This window comes from Budorcas taxicolor, chromosome 19 (genome assembly GCF_023091745.1).
Source record: "Budorcas taxicolor isolate Tak-1 chromosome 19, Takin1.1, whole genome shotgun sequence".
Taxonomy (NCBI): domain Eukaryota; kingdom Metazoa; phylum Chordata; class Mammalia; order Artiodactyla; family Bovidae; genus Budorcas; species Budorcas taxicolor.
The window spans coordinates 18,744,074-18,769,577 of record NC_068928.1 but is presented as its reverse complement, the minus strand read 5'-3'; the positions used below and the strand labels follow the sequence as shown (position 1 = coordinate 18,769,577).

Genomic DNA, 25,504 nt, shown 5'->3' with positions numbered 1-25,504 from the left:
CAGCTTCTCTTCATTATTTGAAGCAATCCCAATTCTCATTTCTGCATGACTTATTCTTAACTCATGCTGACTTTGAGAGCTTCGTGATAGAAAAACAGTACTCAATGGGGAAGACTTGAGTTTGCATCCTAACTGCTGAGGAGTGAGTTAACCTGGGTGAGAGTCAAGCTGAGTGCTTTGAAGAGTGAATGTGAGGGTGGGGAGGAGACACGGTGCTCTCTGCCCTTTTTCATTGGGTTCTGCAAATCGAAGTAATTGAGGTAATGTATATGAAGGTAGTCTGTAAACTTGCTTCAGGAAGGTAAGATTTCGTAATTAGTAAACACTGCTTCCTTCTCTTAAGTGCTTAAAAGTCATCTGCATAGTAATCAGTCCTAGAATTATTTGGGTGTTGACACTAAATTAAGGTCATAGTCCTGAAATGACCTTTTCACCTTTATCCATCCCTGCATTTTGAGACACCATCTTCTCTTTCCTAGTCTTATTTTTCATGAGTTCTCAAAGTTCACTGACAGCACTCCCCTTGTCACATTTCAGAATTTTCATCTCTGCCCTTAATTCATATACACTTGAATTCAGATAAAGCAGGTAGGTGGGGTTTATGCTGTATTTTAGGTGTTTGGATGGCTGGCAAAAATGCTCTTTTTAAATATGAAAATACTGTTTTCTGCTAAAACAGAAGTGAAATTGAATTGTATAGTTCTATTTTCAGTCTCCTATTGGTATTATATTGTTGTTGTTGTTTAGTTGCTCAGTCATATCCGACTCTTTTCAACCCCATGGACTGCGGGGATTTCCCAGACGGGAATACTGGAGTGGGTTGCCACTTCCTTCTCCAGGGGATCTTCCAGACCCAGGGGCCAAACCCGTGTCTCCTGCATTGGCAGGCGGATTCTTTACCACTGAGCCACCGGTGAAGCCCATTTGGTGTTATACCATGCACTCTTAACTAAAGATTCTTGTCTTTCCTTCCTCGTCGTCTTGATCTTAATATATTTTAATATATATTTAATATGCATAACATATTAAGTATATTTAATACATTTAATAATAAATTTATAATATATACATGTATAAAATATATTTACATTATATTTAATATATGAAGCCTTCACATATTTATTTTAGCATCTTCAAAGTCTTTAGTGATTCTGAACTTTTAACTTTTTATATTCATATATTGGTTTGTCTGTTATGTGTAGTCTATGTTCTTTGTCAGATGCCCTTATCAGTACTCTGCTAGGGATGGGGGAGAGGAGGAACAGGCACAATAGTTTCTTTATTTTTATTTTGTTGGCCATGTTGGGCGACTTGCAGGATTTTAGTTCCCCAACCAAGCTTTGAACCCATGCCATGGCAGTGAAAGTCTGGAATTCTTACTACTAGGCCACCATGGAACTCCCACATTAGCTTTTTTAGAAATGTCAGCTTTACTGGAATCACTTAAGACTCTTGTTAAAAGTACAGATTTCCTGACCACACTGAACATCTAAGGGAGACCTTGCATACTGCAGTTCATGGGGTCACAAAGAGTCGGACACAAGTTAGCAACTGAACAACAACAATGACAACAACAACTGATTATCTATGAGTTCTAGAGGTATTGACAGTGAGTTATAATTTAAAAACTCTCCCCAAATCATTCTGATGTATAGCTGGGCTTATGAATGACTATTATGGTATTGCAGGGAGACTTCAGCTGCTGGGTAGTATTTAGTAGGTCATCTATACCACTGCAACAAGTAGAAAAAACTGAACTTTTAAAATTGTATTTCGAAAAATATTGGAGGACTGTAGAAGTAATGATGACTAGATTAATTAAAATTAATTAAAAAAATTCCAGATATAGAAGAGCCCTTTGTAAGGTGAGAAGAAAATTGCTAACATTTGCTGATTCTGGACACAGACTGAAGAAAAGAATAAACTGGAGGTGAACTGAATCTTGCTAAAATTTCAGCATAGTCCTGACACATTTCAGTTCATGAAATAGACTGTAATGGTTGTTCTCTCTCATCCCTTTTGTGTAATGGAGTAGATGGAGAATGCTCACTGGGAAGATATATTCTGGGGTTCCTGAGGCTCTTTCATTTACCATACCCAGTGTACAGTGAGCTGTTTCTAAAAATCTGAAAAGGTGGAAAACCGTGATCCAGAAGAAAAAAAAATGACAGACGTAGAAAGTGTTAGTCACTCAGTCATGTCCCAACTCTTTGTGACCCCTTGGACTGTTGCCCGCCAGACTCTTCTGTCCATGGGATTCTCCAGGCAAGAATACTGGAGTGGGTTGCCATTTCCTTCTCCAGGGGGTCTTCCAGAGCCAGGAATTGAACCCACATCCCTTGCGTCTCTGGCATTGGCAGGCAGGTTCTTTACCACTGAGCCACCTGGCACTGCCTGGTAATTGAAATTATCAGATGGGGACTTTAACCATAATATGCTAAAGAAAATATAGGAAAAAGTGGAGAATCTATAGAGAGTTAGAATTCATGAAAAGGAATTAAATGGATATTTTGGGAATGAAAAATCGGTTGCTGAAGTCTGTCATTTATATGTTAATGAGTAAACTTTGATGCAGAACCCTAGGCTCTCAATCTACCCCTTGCCTTACTCTTCATTTACCTAAAAGAGGGAAAACAGGTCAACTGAATATAAACTATTGAAGTTCTGTGAGAGCAGGGATTGTGGCTGTCTTTTCACTGCTGTGTTCCCAGCACTTAGTACAGTGCCTGGCACATTAAAAATAAAAAAAAGCATGACAAAAAGCCCACAGTAACTGAAATTAATTATTCATCGGGTGGATTTAATAGCAGGTTGTACCAATAAAAGACAAGAATAAAGACGATAGAAAGTATCCAGTTTGAAACACAGGAAGAAAAAAAAATGGAAAAAGTGGGACAGAACAAAGCAGTAGTAGTGAAAGTTTGAATAAGGTATGGGACTTCCTTAGCGATCCAGTAGTTAAAACTCTGTCCTTCAACTGCAGGGTTTGATTCCTGTTTGGGGAACTAAGATCCCACATGCTGTGTGGTGCAGCCTCCAGAAAAGAAAAGAAAAAATGTTGAGTAACGTGTTTGGAGGTCCAGCAGTAGAGACTTAGCATGGGAGCCGATATTTGAAGAGCTATGGTAAGGCATTCTCCAAAATTGATGAAGGGCATCAACCTATACACTTAAGTAGCTTAGCAAACTCCAGGTGGTATAAATACAAAGAAAAATACACTCAGATATATCTTAACTGTTGAAAACTATAGAGACAAAGAAACTCTCAGAAGCAACCAGATGGGAAAAAAATAAGATAATGTTACTGTCAAAGAAACTAATATAAACGATGGCTGAATTTTGAACACAACCGAGGAAACTGGAAAATTATGGAATGACATTTTTTCTGAACAAAAAAGCTGCCAAGTTAAAATTCTATTCCCAGCAGAAATATCCATCAGAAATGAAGGTGAAATAAAGACATTTTTAGACAAAAGCTGAAAGAATTAACCACCAGCAGACCTGCTCTGTAAGACTTATTAAAGAAGGTTCTTTACATAGAGGGGAAACATCTCAAGTGGAGGAATAAAACTATAGGAAATAATAAAGGGCACCCAGTTGGGTGTGAAATTAGTAAATATACACCCACTATGAATAAATATGCAAAAACTGCCTCTTTCTCCCCCACCCCCGTTCTTAGGAACTTTAATTTAGCAATTTTATTTTTTTATTCTAGAATGATAGAAATTCTATAGCTTTATTAAAGTAACTTACCATACAATAAACAAACTTCATATATTAAAAATGTACAATTTGATGACTTTTGTGTTAACAGCACCATGATCAGGATAATGAATATATGTGTCTCCTGCAGAAGTTTCCTCTGGCCTCCATAATTCATTCCCTACCTCCATTCCATTTCTGGGCAGCTGCTGAGCTGTTTTTCTCGATATTTATTCATTCACTTGTTGGGTAGATACTTGGGTTGCTCCAGTTTTAGCTATTGCAAATGATGTCCTGAAGATTCCTGTGTACAACTTTGTGTGGATGTCTTGAGTAAATAATTACAGAGAAGTAGAATGGCTGGGTCATATCATGGGTATATATTTCACTTTTATTTTCTTTTAATTTATTATTATTATTTTTCAAATTTGTTTTTGACTGCTCTGGTTCCTGCCCCTGGGCTTTCTCTTGTTGCAGCTGGTGGGGGTTGGGGCTGTACTCTTCTTTGTAGTGTGCTGGCTTCTAATTGCTGCGGCTTCTCTTGTTGTAGAGGACAGGCTTTAGAGCTTGGGCTTGGTAGTTGTAGTTGTGACACATGGGCTTAGTTGCTCCAAGTCATGTGGGGTCTTCTGAGACCAGGGATTGAACCCGTGTTCCCTGCGTTGGTAGGTGGATTTTTAACTGCTGGATCACCAGAGAAGTCACACATATTTAACTTTTTAAGAAGCTTCCAATTTTTCTTTTCCAAAGTGATTGTCATTTTACAGCAGTCTATGAGGACTCCAATTGTTCCACATCCTTGCCAACATTTGTTTTCTTAAAAAAATTCTTTTAACTAAAAAAAGTTTAATTAAAAAAATTTTTAATTACACCCATCCAGTGGGTATGAAATGATGTATCATTCTGGTTTTGATTTGCATTTCCCTAAGGACTAATGAGCATCTTTTCATGCACTTATTTACCAGCTGAATATTTTCCTTGATGAAGTGTATATTTGGATCCTCTGCCCAGTTTTTAAAAATTGTTTCTTTTAAATTATAGAGTTTTTAGAGCTTGTGATATAAACTAAATGTAAGTCTTTTACAAGATATGTAGTTTGCAAATATTTTCTCCCAGTTTCTGACTTGCTTTGTTTTTTGCTTTTTTTTCTCAGTCTTGAAAGCAGGTGTTCTTAATTTTGTTAAAGTGCAAATTATCAATTTTTCTAAATAAAAAAAGGATTATGTTATTGATGGTGTATCTAAGAAACCTTTGTCTAATGTAAGTTCACTGAGATTTTTCTCCTGTGTTTTCTTCTTCTTTTAGGTTTGACGCTTAGGTCTATGACTCACTTTTAGTTAATTTTTGTACTTGGTGTGATTCTGTATGCCTATTGTTTTGCCAGTCTACAGTCTTGATTATTGTAGCTTTATAGTAAATTTGAAATCAGATATGGTAAATCCTCCAAGTTTGTTGTTTTTTCTCAAGAATAAGTTGGTATAGATAGTTTGCAAAGAGGAACAATCAAGAGCTTTGTCCCTCCTCTAGTCTTAACAGGATTTCTTCAGTGTACGCTAGGTAGGGCCTTAACAAGAAGACAGGTAGCAAAGGAGAAATGTAGTTTGCATAGTAGCTCCACCATCAGAAAACAAGGTATAGAAGGATAGATGTGAACATGAGAGGTAGTAACTTAGCAATTGGCACAGTCCCCTCCTTTGGCTACTTAGCAGCCATATATGCCTTTATACAGATACTTGATCTTGTGTACAGAAGACAAATACTCTGTGCTTTTGCCTAATAAGATGGAAGTCTTCTTTTTAAAAATGAAGATGTTCTTACCTTCTTCCCAAAGTGGGAAGCAAAATCCCAATACTTGTTGTATCCATCTCTTGGTGACATTCACATATTCCACATTTAGGCTATGTTAATTATATCTCAGATTTGTAGTCCTATCTGAATATCATGCTACCTAAAGACTAAATAAATAAAGACTAAACATCTACTTCTGCTTTATTGACTACACCAGTGCCTTAAAATTCTTCAAGAGATGGGAATACCAGACAACCTGCCTCCTGAGAAATCTGTATGCAAGTCAAGAATCAACAGTTAGAACCAGACATGGAACAATGGACTGGTTCCAAATTGGGAAAGGAGTACATCAAGGCTGTATATTGTTACCCTGCTTATTTAACTTACATGCAGAGTACATCATGCGAAATGCTGGACTGGATGAAGCCCAAGCTGGAATCAAGATTATGGGGAGAAATATCAATAACCTCAGATGTATAGATGACACCACCCTTATGGCATAAAGCGAAGAGGAACTGAAGAGCCTCTTGATGAAAGTGAAAAGAGGAGAGTGAAAAAACTGGCTTAAAACTCAACATTCAAAAAACTAAGATTATGGCATCTGGTCCCATCACTTCATGACAGGTGGATGGGGAAACAGTGGAAACAGTGAGAGACTTATTTTCTTGGGCTGCAAAATCATTGCAGATGGTAACTGCAGCCATGAAATTAAAAGATGCTTGGTCCTTGGAAGAAAAGCTATGACTAACCTAGATAGCATATTAAGAAATAAAGACATTACTTTGCTGACAAAAGGTTCGTCTACTGAAAGCTATGGTTTTTCCAGTAGTCATGTATGGATGTGAGAGTTGGACTACAAAGAAAGCTGAATGTTGAAGAATTGATGCTTTTGAGCTGTGTTGTTGGAGAAGACTCTTTGAGAGTCCCTTGGACTGCAAGGAGATCCAACCAGTCCATCCTAAAGATCAGTCCTGGGTGTTCATTGGAAGGACTGATGCTGAAGCTGAAGCTCCAATACTTTGGCCACTAGATGCGAAGAACTGACTCACTGGAGGAGACCCCAATGCTGGGAAAGATTGAAGGCGGGAGGAGAAGGGGATGACAGGATGAGATGGTTGGATGGCATTATCGACTCGACGGGCATGTGTTTGAGCAAGCTCTGGGAGTGGTGATGGACGGGCAAGCCTGGCGTGCTGCAGTCTGTGGGGTCGCAGAGTCAGACACGACTGAGCAACTGAACTGAATTGAAAGGCTAAATTGTAAAGTTGTTTGTTGTTTAGTTCCTAAGTCGTGTCCGACTCTTCTGTGACCCCCATGGAGTATAGCCTGCCAGGCTCTGTCCATGGGATTTCCCAGGCAGGAATACTGGAGTTGGTTGCCATTTCCTTCTTCAGGGGATCTTACTGATCTAGGGGTCGAACCCTTGTCTCCTGCATTGGGAGGTGGATTCTTTACCACTGAGCCAGTTAAATTTTACTAATAAAATTTGTATAACATATTGAGAAGAAGAGAGAAGAAATTGGTTTATACATTCATGCAAAATCTTCTGTAGTAAGAAAAGAATATATATATGTAACTGCTGTAGACTTTGCTTTTGTTAACTAGTTGAATAATTGTAAATTCATCGTTATAACTAGTTTCTTCTATTGCTCTTTCCATGTTTCCTTTGCCCTCATACAGGACCTCAGTTGGTGAGGTAACCCAAATCTTCCTATTCTTCACATGTTACTTTGTGTGTGTGTATTTTCCATTAACTTTTACTATTACACGTGTATAAGAGATATATCAGAAAATCCTTGGGCTTCCAGAGTCCTCCCTGTCCTTACGTATCAGTAGTCCTTTATTTCCTAGGTAACGCAGACGAATTACAACAGCTAATAGAATGACCCTCCTCTTTGCCTCTTCGTGGTGATTCCAAGTTTATTTTGATCTTTTGCTTTCTATTTTTATGAATGAAATTCTCTTTCATTCAGCCTGGTAGTAATAAATGGCCATTGGTACATGACTAAAGAGCTCAGGCTTCTGGCTTGAACTAAGTAGTAAGCTCAGCACAGTGCCAGGTTCTTGAACTCTGTTATTTGAAAAGCCTCTCCTTCCCTGGAATGAGTTTAGGATTATTTTAAATGTCCTATTGTAACCAACGCACAGAATTGTTGCCATTCAAAAATTCTTTTCTCAGCCTCAGGTAAGAGGTGAAACCTGGATTGGATTCTTCAAAGACTGTTCTGACTTATCTTCCACAGTTAAAATTTATAATTTTTGAATTGTAGAAGAATATTTTGTTTATCAGTTCAGTTGCTCAGTCGTGTCTGACTCTTTGTGAACCCATGGACCGTAGCATGCCAGGTTTCCCTGTCCATCAGCTCCTGGAGCTTGCTCAAACTCATATCCATAGTGAGTTAACAAAGTCATTAATATTTTGTTAATATGTTCTTTAAAAATGTGACCACCAGAGGTAAACATCTTAAACATTTATCTGTGCCTGTTTGGACTCTGTTTGGATGTCTGTCTTCATTTTTAACACTAACTGCATGCATCATATAACTAGAAAAATAAGTTGATTTAGACATTTGGTTGATGGTTTAAAATAACTGTATTAGGAAAATAATTTTTACAAGCGAATATAATTTAAATACTAGCTAAAATGATGACCTGGAGGCAAATTGTTCTGGTACATAAACACTACACTGGAATTCTGGGGCTGCCAATGTTACCTATACACTTTTAGAATTTTGAATAATTTAAAACTTACAGAAAAAGTTGCAACAGTAGTATAAAAAGTCCCGTATAGTCTTTACCCAGATGAGATGATTAGATAACATCACTGGGTCAGTGGACATGGGTTTGAGCAAACTCCAGAAGATAGTGAAGGATAGGGAAGCCTGGTTTGCTGCAGTTCATGGGGTTGCAGTCAGACATGACTTAGCGACTGAACAACAACAACTGGCTGTTTATATTTTTCTTTCTGTATGTTTTATTATTTGTTATCTCTTTCTATCCATATGTGTCTGTATATTTGTGTGTATATAATATAAAGATACACACATATATTCTTTTTTTCTTTTGTATGCAGAGGCGGCATCTGACAGTAAGTTGTAGGCATCATGTTCCTTTATTTCTAAATACTTCAGTGACTTAATAAGTAAGGACTTCTCTTGCTTAACTATAGTATAGTTATTGAAGTCAGAAGATTTAACTTTGATAACAGTCCTGTTTTGTTTAATACATGGTCCATACTCCAGGTTTGTCAGTAACAATTTCCCAAATAATTCACATACTTAAAAAATCTATTTTGTTTTTACCAGTTTCCTGTATTTCATTTTGATAGGGATTTTTGAAGTGGTTTTTTCGTCTTTAGGTTTCAGATGTGAGAATTAATCAGTACTGTAAAACTCTGCAGAAATTGCATACTTTGCTCTAACCTGCATTCTTAGGTATATGTAACCTAAGGCCAAATAAGTATGCTAAGCTCTGACTCTTAGCATATTTTGGGCAGTCTCTTTGGATGATAATTTTACTTAAATTTTTTTGGAAAAAATTTTAAAATTTAACAAATATGGCTATTATGGAATAGATTGCAGAATTTTCATCTCTTTTCTGGCCTGGGCAATCCCATTGACAGAGGAACCTGGCAGGCTGCTGTTCATCGGGTTGCAAAGAGTTGGACACTACTGAGTGACTAACACCTTAAGATAAAGCACGAGACATCAAAGAAGTAATTTACTTCCCAATAATTGAGAATAAGAATTAGGCCAAATTTTCTTGAGGGAGGGGAAATATTTCCCTTTAAGATTGGGCTAGTGAAGTACTCTTGCCTGGAAAATCCCATGGACGGAGGAGCCTGGAAGGCTGCAGTCCATGGGGTCGCTGAGGGTTGGACACGACTGAGCGACTTCACTTTCACTTTTCACTTTCATGCATTGTTAAATGGCAACCCACTCCAGTGTTCTTGCCTGGAGAATCCTAGGGATGAGGGAGCCTGGTGGGCTGCCGTCTGTGGGGTTGCACAGAGTTGGACACGACTGAAGCGACTTAGCAGCAGTAGCAGTGAAGCCTAGGCATTTGGCTATTTAAAAGAAAAAAATCAATGTTTGGAGTTCCTTGAGCAGTCATTTTAGAAAAAATCTCAATTTAAAATTAGAAATGTATTATTATTAAATGCTCTTTTAGTTATAGCTCACTCATCCACAGTGTTTCTTGACATTTCCTAGTTTTCTTCTGGTTGTTAATTTTTATCTTAATGTCCTATGGCCAGTAAATATGATTTGTATGATACCAGTACTTTCACATTTGAAGTTGGCTTTATGAATTTGAGCATTATAATAGTTATTTATTGCTGTGTAACAAATTCCCCCAAATGTAGCAACTTTGGACCACAAGCATTTATTATCTCATAACATTTCTGTGTGTTAGAAATCCAGTAGCAGCTTAGGTAGATGTTTCTAGCTCACAGTCTTTCATGAAGTTGTAGTCAAGCTCTTTGCTGTACTACACTCATCTGAAAGCTTGACTGGACCTGGAAGATTTACTTCTGACCTGGTCATTTACACAGCTGATGGCTAGAGGCCTCAGTTCTTTACTAGCTAGTTCTTTTGCAGAAGGACTCTATAACTTTCTTATGTGTCAGTTTTGTGTGTGTGTTTATTAGGCACATAGGGATTTTAAAATGATATCCTCTAAGTGATTTGAATCTTGAATTTTTAAATTTTGAATCTTCAGTTGATCAGTCATGTCTGACTTTTTGCAGCCCTGTGGACTGCAGCACGCCAGGCTTCCCTGACAATCACTAACTCCAGGAGCTTGCTCACACTTGTGTCCACTGAATCGGTGATGCCATCCAACCATCTCATCCTCTGTTGTCCCCTTCTCCTCCTGCTTTCAATCTTTCCCAGCATCGAGGTCTTTTCCAGTCAGTCAGTTTTTTGCATCAGGTGGCCAAAGTATTGGAGCTTCAGCATCAGTCCTTCCAATGAATATCAGGACTGATTTCCTTTAGGATTGACTGGTTTGATCTCCTTGCAGTCCAAGGGACTCTCGAGTCTTCTCCAACACCACAGTCAAAAGCATGAATTCTTCCGCACTCAGCTTTCTTTATAGTCCAACTCTCACATCCATACATGACTACTGGAAAAACCATAGCTTTGACCAGATGGACCTTTGTTGTTAAAGTAATGTTTCTGCTTTTTTATATGCTGTTTAGGTTGGTCATAGCTTTTCTTCTAAGGGGCAAGCATCTTTTAATTTCATGGCTGCAGTCACCATCTGCAGTGATTTTGGGGCCCCTGAAAATAAAGTCTCTGACTGTTTCCATTGTTTCCCCATCTATTTGCCATAAAGTCATGGGACCAGATGCCATGATCTTAGTTTTTTGAATGTTGAGCTTTAAGCCAACTTTTTCACTCTCCTCTTTCACTTTACAATTATGTAGCAATCCTCTTTATTTTTAGTGCTTTTTGTCTTTGTTTGCTCTAGTTTTATTTTTGCTTGGTAAATCTTTTCCCATTCTTTGATCACTTATCTTTTTTTCCCCTTGTGTTAGTCCATCTCTTATAAACAGCACATATGTATTATTTTTCCTTGTAAGTGGAAAGTTTGGACCATTGGTAGTCATTGTGATTACCTGTATGTTGTCATTTTATTATGTGGCTGTTATTTGTTCAACTTTTCCTTTCTTATCTCAGACTTTCTGGGTTCATTTTTTTTCTGCTTGCAGCATATTTTTAAGAATTTCCTTTGATGAAGGTTCTTGTGGTAATGGCTCTTATTTTCCTTTCATTCAGTGTCTTTCAATGTCAGTGTCTTTGTTTGCCCCTTATTCTTGAATGATAGTTTTATTGGATGTATAGAATTCTAGGCATTTGTTTTTCTTTCAGTATGTTAAATATATCATTTAACTATCTTCTTGGAGCTCTACCAGTTATGTGTGCTGTGCTTAGTCGCTCATGTCTGACTCTTTGTGACCCCATGGACTGTAGCCCGCCAGGCTCCTCTATCCATGGGGATTCTCTAGGCAAGAACAATGGAGTGGCTTGCCATGCCCTCCTCCAGGGGATCATCCCAACAAAGGGATCGAACCCAGTTCTTTTGCGTTGCAGGCGGATCCTTTACCGTCTGAGCCATCAGGGAAGCCCTGGTGTTTTTGGTTTACCTGTTGCTCATTCTTTGTATTATTAACATTCTTTCAGTACTGTTTTCACACAGTGAAATCTATTAATCTATCCATTGAAATTGTTTTTCCAGAGGACTTCCTCCCATTCTCCTGTTTAGGATTGACTGCTTGTTGGGCCAGGTGCGTAGCTCTCAGCCTGAGATTCTTCCTTCATTTTCCTTTTGGAAATTCCCATGCTCCTTTCCTATGTTGGTTTCCCTGTTTTGTGGATCCCATTAGTTTATAGCACATCTTCCGCAGCTTGCTGAATAAAAAGGTGAAGAAGAGATCAATTTTGAGATTCTGAATGTTTGAGAATACCTTTATCTTACCTTTTTATTACTTGATAATTTATCTGAATATTAAGTTCTAGAAGGAAAATAAATTTTCTCAGAATTTTGAAATCGTTTCTTCATTGTCTTCTGGTTTATCATGGAATTATTGCTAAATCTAATGACATTCTGGTTCCTATAATGTTGTGAGCTACTTTTTTAATTTTTTCTCTTCTGGAAGTCCTTGGGATTTTTTTCCTTAGTCCTTGCTATTGTGCAGTTCAGCATTAACACAGTTGGATATCTAATGGGTCTTTTTCAGTTTGGAGACTCATGTTCTTCAGATCTGAGATATTTCTTTGGTAATTTTTTTTCTTCCACATTCATTTTTTTCCTCCCTCCTTTTCTCACATTTTGGAATTGACCTTGTGATTTTTTAAAAAACTGTTTTCCTCTCCTATTTTCTCTTATTTCCTAGAGAATGTTGACTGTATCTTGACTATATCTTCCAACTGTTTACCTTTTTATTTTTTCTATTTGTACAGAGTTAACATAGCAAGCCTGAGAACTGTTATCCTTAGAAAGGTCTGATTCAAAGTTGGCCCTTGGCTGGTGTCTGGTACCTTGGGTTTGGAAGGGTTCCCACCATTCCTCAATAAGAGTGATTCACTGTGCTTAAACTGTTCAAAACAAGATTTATGCTGAACACCTGCTCTCCATCTGAGTGTCTGTAATTTAGTATGGGTAGGCAGAAAGTAGCCCCAGTAAAAACCGTGAGCACTGGGTCTCTAATGAACTTCCCCGGTAGACAATATTTTACATATGTAGTCACACCCCGTTGCTGGAGCAGTTTAGCCTGCTCTGTCTGACTCTGCTGGGAGAGGTCCCTTGGAAGCTTGCGTCTGATTTCCTCTGGATTTTATACGTTTTCCTTTTGCTGGTTTTGCTTTGTGTCCTTCTGCTGTAATAAATCACAGCTGTGAATGTGACTCTGTCAAGTCCTGTGAGTCCTTATAGCATACTACCAAACCTGGGGTTAGTCTTGGGGACTCATGACACACACTCATATTTAACTTTCCCAATGTTCTTTTTTATTCTTGTTTGCTCTTTTTAAAATTGCACCCTTTAAAATCTTTCCTAACGTCTTTTAGGATGTCAGTGATTAACTTTTTTTGTGTGTGAAGTTTTCTTCTCAATCCTCTTTTTTTTCCCCTGAGAATTAATTTGTGTGTGTTTACTTGATCCCCTTTCTTTCTTGCTAGCAAGGCTTCTTTGTGTCTGGTGATTCTAGGTTGTCTATTCCCACTTTAAATATTTATTCTTAAATGTGAGACAATTGGAAGCTCATGCATATCATCTTTACTGTAGGGTGAGTTGGTGGCAAACTAGCTCATTGTTGGAAACTCTCCAAATCTAAGTATTTTCTTTGGGCATCTAGTTTCTCCAGAAAAATACTGCCCAGTTGCTTACCTGGGAAGATATATGTCTGGTTCCACGATTCTGACATCCAGATGAAGGGGGCTGGTGGTTTATGGTTTGGAGGTTTTCATTCAACTAGGAAGTAGTAGGATTATTGTGGCAATATTATTTTATGGTTCAAATTTGTGAAATATAGATGAAGGAAATGGTTAATAGGGTTTTCCTCTGAAGTCCCTTAACTATCTGTTGACTGGGTAGTAGACTAGCAGGAACCACCTATTGTTCTTGGACCATAATTTGAAGAACACTGCATTAAGTAATAAAGAGGTTGTTGCTAAGGGAGACAGGAGTGTTAACACTCTAGTTCATTCTTTTATTCAGCAAGCATTTATTAATTGTCTTTTAAAAGTTTATTTTAGTTTTGTTTGCATTGGGTCTCTGTTGCGGTGTATGGACTTGCTCTAGTTGTGGAGAGCAGAGGCTCCTCTGTGGGTGTGGTGCGTGGGATTCTCGTTGCAGTGGAGCATGAGCTCTAGGCCCATGGGCTTCAGTAGTGGAGCACACGGGCTCAGTAGTTGCGACTCTCAGACTCTAGAGAGTAGACTCAGAAGTTGTGGCCCATGGGCTTAGTTGCTCTGTGGCATGTGAAATCTTCCTGGACCAGGGATTGAACCTGTGTCTCCTGAGTTAGGAGGTGGATTCTTTTCCACTGAGCCACCGGGAAGTCCTGTTAATTGCCTTTTAAAACTTTTAATCCCAGGGAATAACATAGGTTATAAGAAAGAGACTTCCCTGCTCCCATGGGACTTGCATTCTTACATAAGGATGGATATTAAACAACTTATCATTTAGTTGTTTAATTATAGTTGTTGGAGGCTCACAGAGCATTCATATATGGGACATCTGCTCTGGGTCAGGGATGATACCCCTGAAAGTATGAATGAGGAAAGTGGTGGGGAAATGAGAGAGTGGCAAAGAAAGAGGCTAAAGATCTTAATCAGGATAAAAATAATTGTGAGATTAATAAAAATAATTGTGAGATTAAATGAAGTGTAGAATATGTTTAGTGCCTGGTACTTGTGCCGGGTAAATGTTAGCTAATAATTCTATTGTTTATAGAATATTGATATATTGGATGATAGAAAAGACATTTGATTATTAGCATTTACTTTATAAAAGTTTTGTGTTAATGGTACAATAAGACAGTACGTCCAGAGAATCTTTTATTACTAAAAATTTCCCTCACAGTATAGAAATGTTGCTGTTTGAAAAGTATTGCTAAGGCAGAGATCATGCTTAACTGCTTAACGCTTTTATCTCCAGCACCCAGCATAGTGTTTGACATATAGAAAGTACTTAGTCTTAAAAAAAAACTGAAATGGGTAATAGAAATTCCAGGTAACCAAGAAGCTAGGAAGGATGTGGGATTTCATATACAAGAAATACTCTGCTTTTTTCCTTACTAAGGCATTTGCTTGGTTGTGCTCCTTCAGGGGAATTGGGAGTGGTCTTTTGATTAGAATGTAAATATTCTCCTTTTCATATACCTTTTCTCTAGCCAGCAATGATCTGTTAGGACAGAGTCTTTAGTTTTTTTCTCTTGGGGAACTGTGATTGGTGCTCTTTAACCCTCAGCACTTAGATCTACAACGCATTCGTTATCTATTGCTGCAAAACAAATTACCTCAAAACTTAGCAACTTAAAACAACAGACATTTATTATCTCACAGTTTCTGTGGGTCAGGACTATGAGAGTGACTTAGCTGAGTGCCTCAGTGCCTCTGGTTCAGTGTCTCTCTTGAGGTTGCAGACAAGCTGTTGGCTGCACTTGCAGGCATCTGAAATACTGGCAGGAGGATGTGCTTCTAAGTTCATCCCTCTGATTGTTGGCAGGAGACTTTAGTTCTTTGCCATGTGGACCTCTCTGTAGGCTTCCTGAGTGTCCTCATGATGTGGCTTTTGGCTTCCTGTAGAGCAAGCAATGAAGAAGTGGGGATTGAGGGATGTGAGGGATGGATAAAACATGCCAGTTGGAGATGAAATCCTCCATCATTGATAACCTATTACTAACATCAGAAGAGAGATAACCTATTACTAACATCAGAAGAGAGACATTATCATGTCTGCTGTATTCTAGTGGTTAGAATGACCAACACTGGTAGGAATGTAGGAGGTGTGAATGTCAGGAGGTGTGGCTCCTTGGGAGCCATTTCAGACACTGACTGCCCCCAGCTCAATCAGTGGAATCATCTTCTTCCAGCCCAGTATATCAAATATATTTAGAAGTATAGGTTAATCAAGCTTGTACTTGATTAACATTGGTACATTGTTTCTATTGTAAGTTGAGATTTCCCACATTTGGGCTTGTTAGTTTGGCATTTTTAATGCTGCTTTCTTTCACTTTCCCCACTTTCTTTGTCCTTTTTATATTTTTCAGATTTAATCAGAAAATAATAGCTCAATGTTTTCTACTTTCAACTTAAAGTTGGGGGTACTAGAGGGATTTCCCTGGTGGTCCAGTGGTTAAGAATCCGTCTTGCAGTGCAGGGGACGTGAGTTCGATCCCTGGTCCAGGAAGATTCTACATGCTACAGGGAAAATAAGCCCGTGCACCACGACTACTGAGCTCATGGGCCTTAGAGCCCATGCTTTGCAACAGGAGAAGCCTCTGCAATGAGAAACCTGCACACCGCAACTGGAGAGTAGCCTTCACTCTCCACAACAAGAGAAAGCCCATGAGCAGCAATGAAGACCCAGTGCAGCCAAAAATAAATTAAAAATTTTTAAAAGTTGGGGATGCTAGAGGATATTGGATTAGATACTTTCAGATTGCAGTTCCCATTAGATTATAAATCTCAGTCTGTTGTAATAATGCATGTAGATGAAAATTCAGTTAACATTCAAGTGGAGAACAAAAGAAAATTTTATTCAAGCCAATTGAGGATTATAACCTGGGAGACAGACACTTAGAAGCTTTCTGAGGTTCTACTGGTTAAGAAATCTGTATGCGGGTCAGGAAACAACAGTTAGAACTGGACATGGAACAACAAACTGGTTCCAAATAGGGAAAGGAGTATGTTAAGGCTGTATAATGTCACCCTACTTATTTAACTTACATGCAGAGTATGTAACTCTAATGAGAAACGCTGGGCTAGATGAAGCACAAGCTGGAATCAAGATTGCTGGGAGAAATATCAATAACCTCAGATAGGCAGATGATACCACCCTTATGGCAGAAAGCAAAGAACTACTAAAAAGGTTCTTGATGAAAGTGAAAGAGGAGAGTGAAAAAGTTGGCTTAAAGCTCAACATTCAGAAAGCTAACATGACATCTGGTCCCATCACTTCATGACAAATAGATGGGGAAACAGTGAGAGACTTTATTTTGGGGGGCTCCAAAATCACTGCAGATGGTGACTGCACTCATGAAATTAAAAGACGTTTGCTCCTTGGGAGATGACCAACCTAGACAGCATTTTAAAAAGGAGAGACATTACTTTGCCAACAAAGGTCCCTCTAGTCAAGGCTATGGTTTTTCCAGTGGTCATGTATGGATGCGAGAGTTGCACTGTAAAGAAAGCTGAGAGCCAAAGAATTGGTGCTTTTGAACTGTGATGTTGGAGAAGACTCTTGAGAGTCCCTTGGGCTGCAAGGAGATCCAACCAGTCCATCCTAAAGGAAATCAGTCCTGAATAATCATTGGAAGGGCTGAAGCTGAAGCTGAAACTCCAATACTTTGGCCACCTGATGTGAAGAGCTGACTCATTTGAAAAGACCCTGATGCTGGGAAAGATTGAGGGCAGGAGGAGAAGGGGACGACAGAAGACAAGATGGTTGGATGACATCACCGACTCAACAGACATGAGTCTGAGTGAACTCCAGGAGTTGGTGATAGACAGGGAGGCCTGGCGTGCTGCAATCCGTGGGGTCGCAAAGAGTCAGATGTAACTGAACGGAACAGGTTAAGAGCTAGAGATGTAGTATTATGCATTTTTGAGACAAAGGATTATGGATCATATACATAAAGTTCATCAAAGATGTTTTGGTCAGGTATGTGTGTACAGAGTGAGCCTTCAGGTCAGTGTGACTCTCTATATAGGATGGGAAAGAAATCTTAAAATTACAATGCTGGTGTCAGAAGAAAGGGACCGTTTTTCTCAAAGGTTGATTATTATATCCTCCTGCCTAGAGGAGGCCTGATTAATGTGTAGAGGAAATGCACATTGGGAAAGCGCTGTCACAAATTGGGGCATGTTGGGACATGTTATGTGTGATTTAATTCTTAAGTTTGATGTTTCCTGCTGTAGAGAAATTTATGATTTTCCTCTTGTGTATAATAATACTAATTTTGTGATTTTAAGTCTTCAAAGAAAAGTGAATAAATAAAAGGTATTATTTGTAGACATATTTGATTTTACTTGTATGTGGTTATATCTTTCATTAAATAATAAATGATTGCTGGGCTTTAGCACTTATGGGTAGAGAGCATGGGCCTTCTCTATAAATTAAGAGCGAGGGGATTTTTGTTTGTGTTTCGGAACAAAATTATTTTGTAGGTTCCAGAGGTACTTTTCTTTCCTGAATCCTGAGTTTGAGCATCAGATTTCAGAAAGCTGAATTATTACTAGGGGCAGTAGAGTCCTCAAGCCCGTGACTAGTTTATATGCGGACACTTGTAAGTCTGCGTGAAATTCAGATACTTGTTCCTTATGGAAATGCTGTTGTAAATGTATTGGATTCTCCTCCTGCACCTTCCAAACCTGACGTTTAGCCTGTATTGAGTCAGAGCCCAGTCAGATTTTAAATCTTTTTTCAGAATCTTGAAGCAGTCCTAAGCTTACAGAAAAACTATGAGTAAAGCACAGAGTCTGTATCTTGAACCGTTTAAGTGTAAGTTGCTGATTATGTCCTGAATACTTCACTGCCTCTCTTGCAAATTAAAATGTTATTGCACTACCCACAATATGCCTGTCCAAATCAGGAAATTAACATTGATGCCTTAATACTACCACCTAATTCTGAAGCCCCATTTGAATTTCATATTTTTCCCAGTAATGCCCTTTATATCAGAAGAATCCAATCCAGAATCATGTTACAATTAGTTGTTGTGTCTCTCTTGTCTCTTCCACTCTGAAACATCATCTGGCTAATTTTTGTAGACTGTTCCTCAGTTTGAATTTGTTAGCATTTCCTCATGGTTAACTTTATGTTATACATGCTTGATAGGAATTCAGATGCAATGCTGTACCCTTATATCCATCAAATGACACAGTTTAGATGGTCTAGCTGCAGACGATGCTAACTTTGGTAACTTGATTAAGATGATGAGCCAAGCTTCTTCATTATAAAGTTACTCTTTGCCCTTATAAACACACACACACTGTATGGGTGTGCTTAGAAACTGTAAATAGCCCATTCTTTATCAAGCTTTTAGTTTATTCAAGGATTCCTGTGAGTACAGACTGTTTCTCTTATCCAGTGGGTGATAATAGGTTTATCATTATTTTTTGCTCACATTATTACAGATTTGGCCAGGGAGAGCCTCCTTAGTCTGGCTTCTGTGTCCTTTTGACATGTCTCCATCATTCTTTGAGCATTTCCTTTCTTTCTAAAATAACACGATGTTCCAGACTTCTTTGGATCTTCGTTGTGTTTCAGAGCTGGAATCATCAGCTGTTTCCCTAAGGAGCCCTGGTTCCTTTTAGAGAAGGGTTCCTTAGAAACCAAGATACAGGGGGCTAGGTGGACTCATTTCCAGTGAGTTTTCATTGTTTGAGTATTCTTAGTGGATGGAGTTAGGGAATAGATAAGTTCCTGTCCACATATTCTGGGGGGGTGTGTGTGTGTGTATTTATATCAATATTTATTTCCATCTGTCTCTATTGAAAAGTCTGTTTCTGTTGCCTCTGATTTTATTTCAACATGAAGGCTTTTTGTAGTTTTCTCGCTTTCGTTATTTGTAATTTCTTTCTCTGATAGAAGCTTAGCTTTCATTATTTTTAATGTACCTGCTTCTTTGATTATTCCCCTTTTATGTAACCAATCTCCCAGCACTGTCATTCTCTGTCACCGTTTGCTCCCAAGCACAGATGCCCTTCTCACTCTCCTTGGGCTCCAACACCCCTTATTTTCAACCCCCACCCTCACTTTATGTGGATGCTCTGGTTTTCTTGCTCAGGCTCATATTGTCCACCCTGTCCTGCTTCCCTGTGTGGTCATCCTTCTCACCCCGCTCAGATTGCGCTAGAACACTTCCTCTCTTATCAAGTAGAAGCCCAGCACCAGTGTCCAGCACCCCTTGCTAGCCCCACTCTTGTCTCTGTCTCACTCCAGCTTTGAAACCCATCTTTGGGCTGGGCTATCCTCCTTATGCACCCCCCCCCCCCCCCCCCCCCGCCCCTTATCCCATTGCAGCTCTGACATCCTCTGTGGCCTGCTCTCACCCTTCTCACTCTGTTTAGATCCTAATATGCTATGCCTGGCTACCCTCTCTTTCCTTTCTCCATTCGTGCTCTGACACCCTCTGCTGGGCTGCCATCTACAGGTGGACACCCTCTTCACCCTGCTTATGCTCCATTTCCCCTACACGAATCCCTTACTCATCCTGCTCAGGCTCCTGCTTCTCCCCCCTCAGAGATCCCTGCCTTGCTCTACTCCTCCTAATGGCTTTCATACTGAATTATTTACTGAAGGGAAGGGAGTGGAAGGGAAAAGAAGAGCCAGCATATTTTATGGGAACAGTGTGATCCAAGTTTATGTTTGACAGAAGTAAATCTTCCCCTGCCTTGGTAGTATATCTGGAGAATCTGGAAGGGGCATTTGGGAATCTGCTTTGGGAACTTCGTTAGTATTTGGAATTACTGGTATAAACAGGTTCTTTATTTGTGAACCAGAGACTTTTATGTATGGAAATACTTGGATAGTCGTAAGTTCAGAATAGGAGGAAGGGAGGAAGAAACCAAAAGCCAGAAGTGTTTGATGGTTTAGTAGCTCAGTTGTGTCCAACTGTTGGCGAACCCATGAACTGTAGCCTACCAGGCTCCTCTGTGGGTTGCCATTTCCTTCTCCAGGGGATCTTCCTGACCAAGGGATCGGACCCAGATCTCCTGCTTTGCAGACAGATTCTTTACTGACTGAGCGACCAGGGAAGCCAAAAGTGCTTAGGGAGAAGGATGATTTGAAACTCACTCCTTGGTAGAATTGGTTTGAAAGTGAAGTCGCTCAGTCATGTCTGACTTTTTTTGACCCCATGGACTGTGGCCTACCAGGCTCCTCCACCCATGAGATTTTCCAGACAAGAATACTGGAGTGGGTTGCCGTTTCCTTCTCCAGGAGATCTTCCCGACCCAGGGATTGAACCCTAGTCTCCTGCATTGTAGGCAGACGCTTTACGGTCTGAGCCACCAGGAAGTCCTAAGTTGGTTTAGCTCCATGTTAATCTCCTTGCTCCCAAGTGGCCATATAGTCCTATAATGACTGCTACAAAAACACAAAACAGTTAATTGTTTAATAATCTGTTTTGTGAACTCAGTATTAAATTTCAGGATGTTGTTACAGTATTTTCCTACCTTTATTAATCATTTATGTACTATTAGTTTAGCCATATCTTGTGTCCTTTCTTAGCTTAACTTTAAATGGGCTTACCTTGTTCACTTAGCCTTATCAAAGGAATAGTGTCTTTGTGAGCGTAGTGCTAATTATATATTTTATATCACATGTTAAAGTGAATACCCCTCCCTGGTGGCTCAGCAGTAAAGAATGTTTCTGCCAGTCCAGGAGACCGGGTTCGATCCCTGGGTTGGGACGATCTCCTGGAGAAGAAAATGGCAACCCACTCCAGTATTCTTGCCTGGGAAATCCCATGGATAGAGGAGCCTGGCAGGCTATAGGCCATGGGGTCGCAAAGATTTGGACATGACTGAGTGACTAACACTTTCACATTCAAAGTGAATGTAGAACTTAAAAAATTTTAAGTTTACTAGGTGCCATGTAAAGTGATATTATATCCCAGTGGTGCAGAGTCCACTTTGGGAATGATGTTAATATAATCAATATAAATGTTTGACAGATTTTCTTGATTTATGTTTGTTACTTGGTATCTAGAGCTAATTTATTTTTTCAAAGCATGATTCTTTTCTAGTTGCTTTTCCCCCAGTATGATTTTTTTCTTTGCTTTTTCTCTCATTTAGATGACTTACACTAAGTGAATTCTAATGTCAACCCCAACCGCATCATGGTCTGAGGACCCTTTTAGAAAGTGGTTAAAATGTACACAGAGGCAAAGATTTTAGCCTATGACCTTTTGAAGAATTTTCTGAGTGCAACTAGGAACAAATAATCTATTGTTCACTGTACTATGCTTAATGTTATGCCTTCTAAATCCTCTTGTTGAAATCTTCTATCTTAAGTAGCTAACAGTTTAATACAGATCATATTAAAAGTTTATTTTTTTTCATGTAGTTTAGACCCTTTACATTTCTGCAGTAATATCCAACATTTTACATACGGTAGCATGAAGTGTTCAAAAACTATTTTTTTCCCAATTGGGAAAGTGATACTTACCAATTAAAAGTAAGAGAAACTCAAAAAGAGAAAGGTAAAAATTAACTCATTTTTACCTCTCAAATACAATTTATCTTTAAAAAATTTTTTGAAAAGTACACCCACACCAGGCAGAGTCATTTCTTTTCTATGTGTTCCAGTAGTATGTAACTTTATTTTGGAAAAATGTAGTCACAAAAATAGTTTCATTTTATTATGTACTTTAAAAATTATTAGTGAAATGGAACACAAATTTTTGTATTATGTATTGACTACTCATCTTCTATGATTGCTTCATATTTCTTTGGTTTTTCCATTGGGTAGTCTTATTAATTTATATATAATACAGTCATACTATATTAGTATGTAAGCATTTTAGTGGCTAGTTGTTGCACATTCTTTTACTTCCTGTTACTTGTCGTTTTCTTTGTCAGTAGTGTCTTTTCTTTTAAAAGCAGAATTTCAGTGTTTTCCTGTAGGTAAATAAATTGGTGTTTTTTTCCTTAATGGCTTCTGGATTTTCTTATTTAGGAAAAACTCTGTTCTATCCAAATATTATGAGATTATTATTTAGTATTTTTCCTAGTAGTTTTATGACTTTTTTTCTTTTTTAGTATTAGGTTCTTAATTTTTCTCTCCTTTCTGTTTCTTTCTCTGTCTCTGTCTCTCTCACACACACACACGTATTTTAAAATTTGGTATAAGTTTTTTTGTTTTTTTTTTAGCCAGTTAATCTGGTAATGTTCTATTGATAAGCCTTTCTTTTAACACTGATTTGAAATATTAACTTTTATCATATTAACTTTCTGTGTACATATTAAATCTGTTCTATGATTATAACTAGTTTATGGTTATAATACTTTGGTTTTGTTAAAGAGCTTGATAGTATGTTTAATGTACTTGATAATGTAAGTCTCCTCCGATTATTTTTCAGAAAGTTATTTGGTATTCTCACAATTTTTTTCTTTGAAGTGACCTTCAGAATCAACTTACCATTTTAAACAAGCCCCCATCTTCCAAATATATTATAATGTCTTCTCACTACTTCTCTTGTACTTTTGTTAGCCTAATTTAAGCTACCATTTTCTCTTGCCTAGGCTATCTTCTAACTCCAGCACCAAGAAGACTCTTTGGAAAACATAGATCATGTTGCTCCCTTGCTTACATCCCTTAAATGTCTTCTTTCCCTCTTTTTCATTATCTACTGCTGCATAGCAAAGTACTCTAAAGCTATATACCTCAAAATGCCTTTTATAAGAAATTGTAGCTCGCAGTTTGGAAGTCAGGAATTCATGATGGGTTCAATTGCATTTTACAAAGTGTTGGCTGGGTTGGCTGGGGCTGGAGAATCCCTCCCAATACAACTTCTTCAGTTACATGTCTGACACTTCATTGCTTCTTGGTCTCTCTCTCCACATGGCATCTCATTCTTTAGAATGTCTCCATGTGACTTGGGCTTTTCACAGCACGGTGGTCTCAGAATAATCACACTTTTTACATGGCAGCAGGCTTCCAAGGAGGAGGGAAAGAAAAACTTGTCAGACCAGTTAAGGCTGTGGCTAGAACCGGCAGAGTGTCCCTTCTGCCATATTTTATTTGTCAAAACGGTCACAAAATCTGCCTAGTTGAAAGAAAATGAAAAGATTAGACTTTTTGATGTGGGAATGGCAACATCTTATTGCAGGAGAGTATGTGGGTTGAGAGATAACATGACCTCTCTGTATTTTGGAAAATATAATCTACCACACCATCAAACTCAAAATAAATTCAAAGCTTTTAAAATGGCCCACAAGGCTTTTCATGACCAGACTGGTTCCTCCTTCTCTTTGACCTCATCCTCTATATTTTCTTCTTTTGTTCTTTTTGGTTTAGCCACAATGGCCTCTTTGCTAGGCTTTGAACATGCCACATTTGTTCCAACAATAGATCCATCTTACCTGCCTCTGCTGCCATGAATGCTCTTTAGATCTTTGCATGGGTCTTCCCAGGGCTCTTCATTTAGGTCTCTGTTCAAATGTCCAGTGTTCAAACGTCTGCGGACAGCTCTCGCTGACGACCTTATCTGATAGACTAATCTTGGTCAGTTAGTACTCCTAATCTTGTTTTTTATTCTACCTAGATTTTAGTGTTGGTATGAGAGCCCTGGGGGGCATGAATATACTTTTCTTCCCTCCTTGTTTTCTGAGCAACATGAGAAATAGAAGAGGAAAGGTAGAGACCAAACTGTTTATGAAATATATAAATGTTTGTGTGTAAATGTATGTCTGTATTCACAGTGTGAGGTTGGAGACTCAAGGAGCTTGCTTTCTAAATCCCAGAATTAGGCTTCTCCGTTGGCTCTGTGATAAAAGAATATGCCTGCAGAGCAGGAGACACAGGAGACTCTGATTTGGTCCCTGGGTTGAAAAGATCTCTGGGAGTAGCAAATGGCAACCCACTCCAGTATTCTTGCCTGGAAAATGCCATGGACAGAGGAGCCTGGTGGGCCACAGTCCATGGGGTCACAAAGAGTTGGACACGACTGAACATGCACACACTACCACCACCCCCAACTCCCCACTCAGTGCCAGGCAGTGTTGGTTACTCCCATCTGCAAAGGGAGTCCCCTGACCAACTCTTGGCATGCTGATGCAGAGGAAAATTCTTGTACTCTGTAACAAGCCTGTTCCCAAGTAAAGGATAGAGTTGAGTTGTGTATGTCCAATTATTATTCTTACTTTTATCAATCTGACTGGCTAAATGAGGATTAAAGGAAGGGAATAAAGGAAGTGTCAGAGATGAGTCTCAGCTCTCAGATTTGAGAAACTTGGTGTATTGTGTGGTACTGTTTACTAAGATAGGAAGCATGGTAGGAAGATTATGAATTGCATTTTAGAAGCACTGACTTTGAAGTGCCTACAAGAAACCCATGTGGAAAAACCAAATAGGCATTTGGATAACACATTTGAACATTCAGATTTGGTAGTTGTGATAGTTTTCTATTACTGTGTAACAAACTACTGGAAATATAGTGGCTTAAAACAATTCAAAATTATTATCTTAATTTCTTTGAGTCAGGAATCTGGGCATTGGTTAGTTGGGTTAGGTTTTCCCCAGGCTGAAATCAGGGTATTGATCAGGGTGGTTATCTCTGGTTGTTGATAGATTTTAGGTCCTTATAGTTGTAGGACTTAGTGAGGCCTTCTGCTCTGAGAGTCCTGTTGCTGATCCCTGCCATGTGGCCTTCTCCACAGCATGGTAGTTTGTTTCTTCAAGGCCAACAGAAAGTATTTTTACTTCAAATCTCTTATGGTTTCCTTGTTTAGGACAGGTTCATCCAGGATAATACCCTTTTTGGTTGTCAGCTTATTAGGGACCTTAATTGCATCTGCATAGTTCCTTGTGCCATGACATGTAACAGTCATCAAAGAGATATCCCTTTATATTTGCAAGTCCTCACTCATAAGGAAGAGTATTATACAGGCTGTGTCCACCAAGGAATGGGACTCTTGGGGCAGTCTTAGTTACTGTCAGTCATCATAGTAGTAATTAGTAGGATAGTCTGTACACAAGATTGTCCAAGAAGAGAGAATAGAAGAGAGATTAGGAAATAATTTCACAATTATTGGTACTTTGAGGGTACATTTATATATCTT

General features: G+C 38.7%; 1 protein-coding gene across 1 annotated transcript in view; it reads left to right on the top strand.

Annotated features, from left to right (window-relative positions):
- NF1 (neurofibromin 1) overlaps positions 1-25,504 on the top strand; it is a 249,573-nt gene that overhangs the window by 11,736 nt on the left and 212,333 nt on the right. The gene's annotated exons all lie outside the window — the stretch shown is intronic.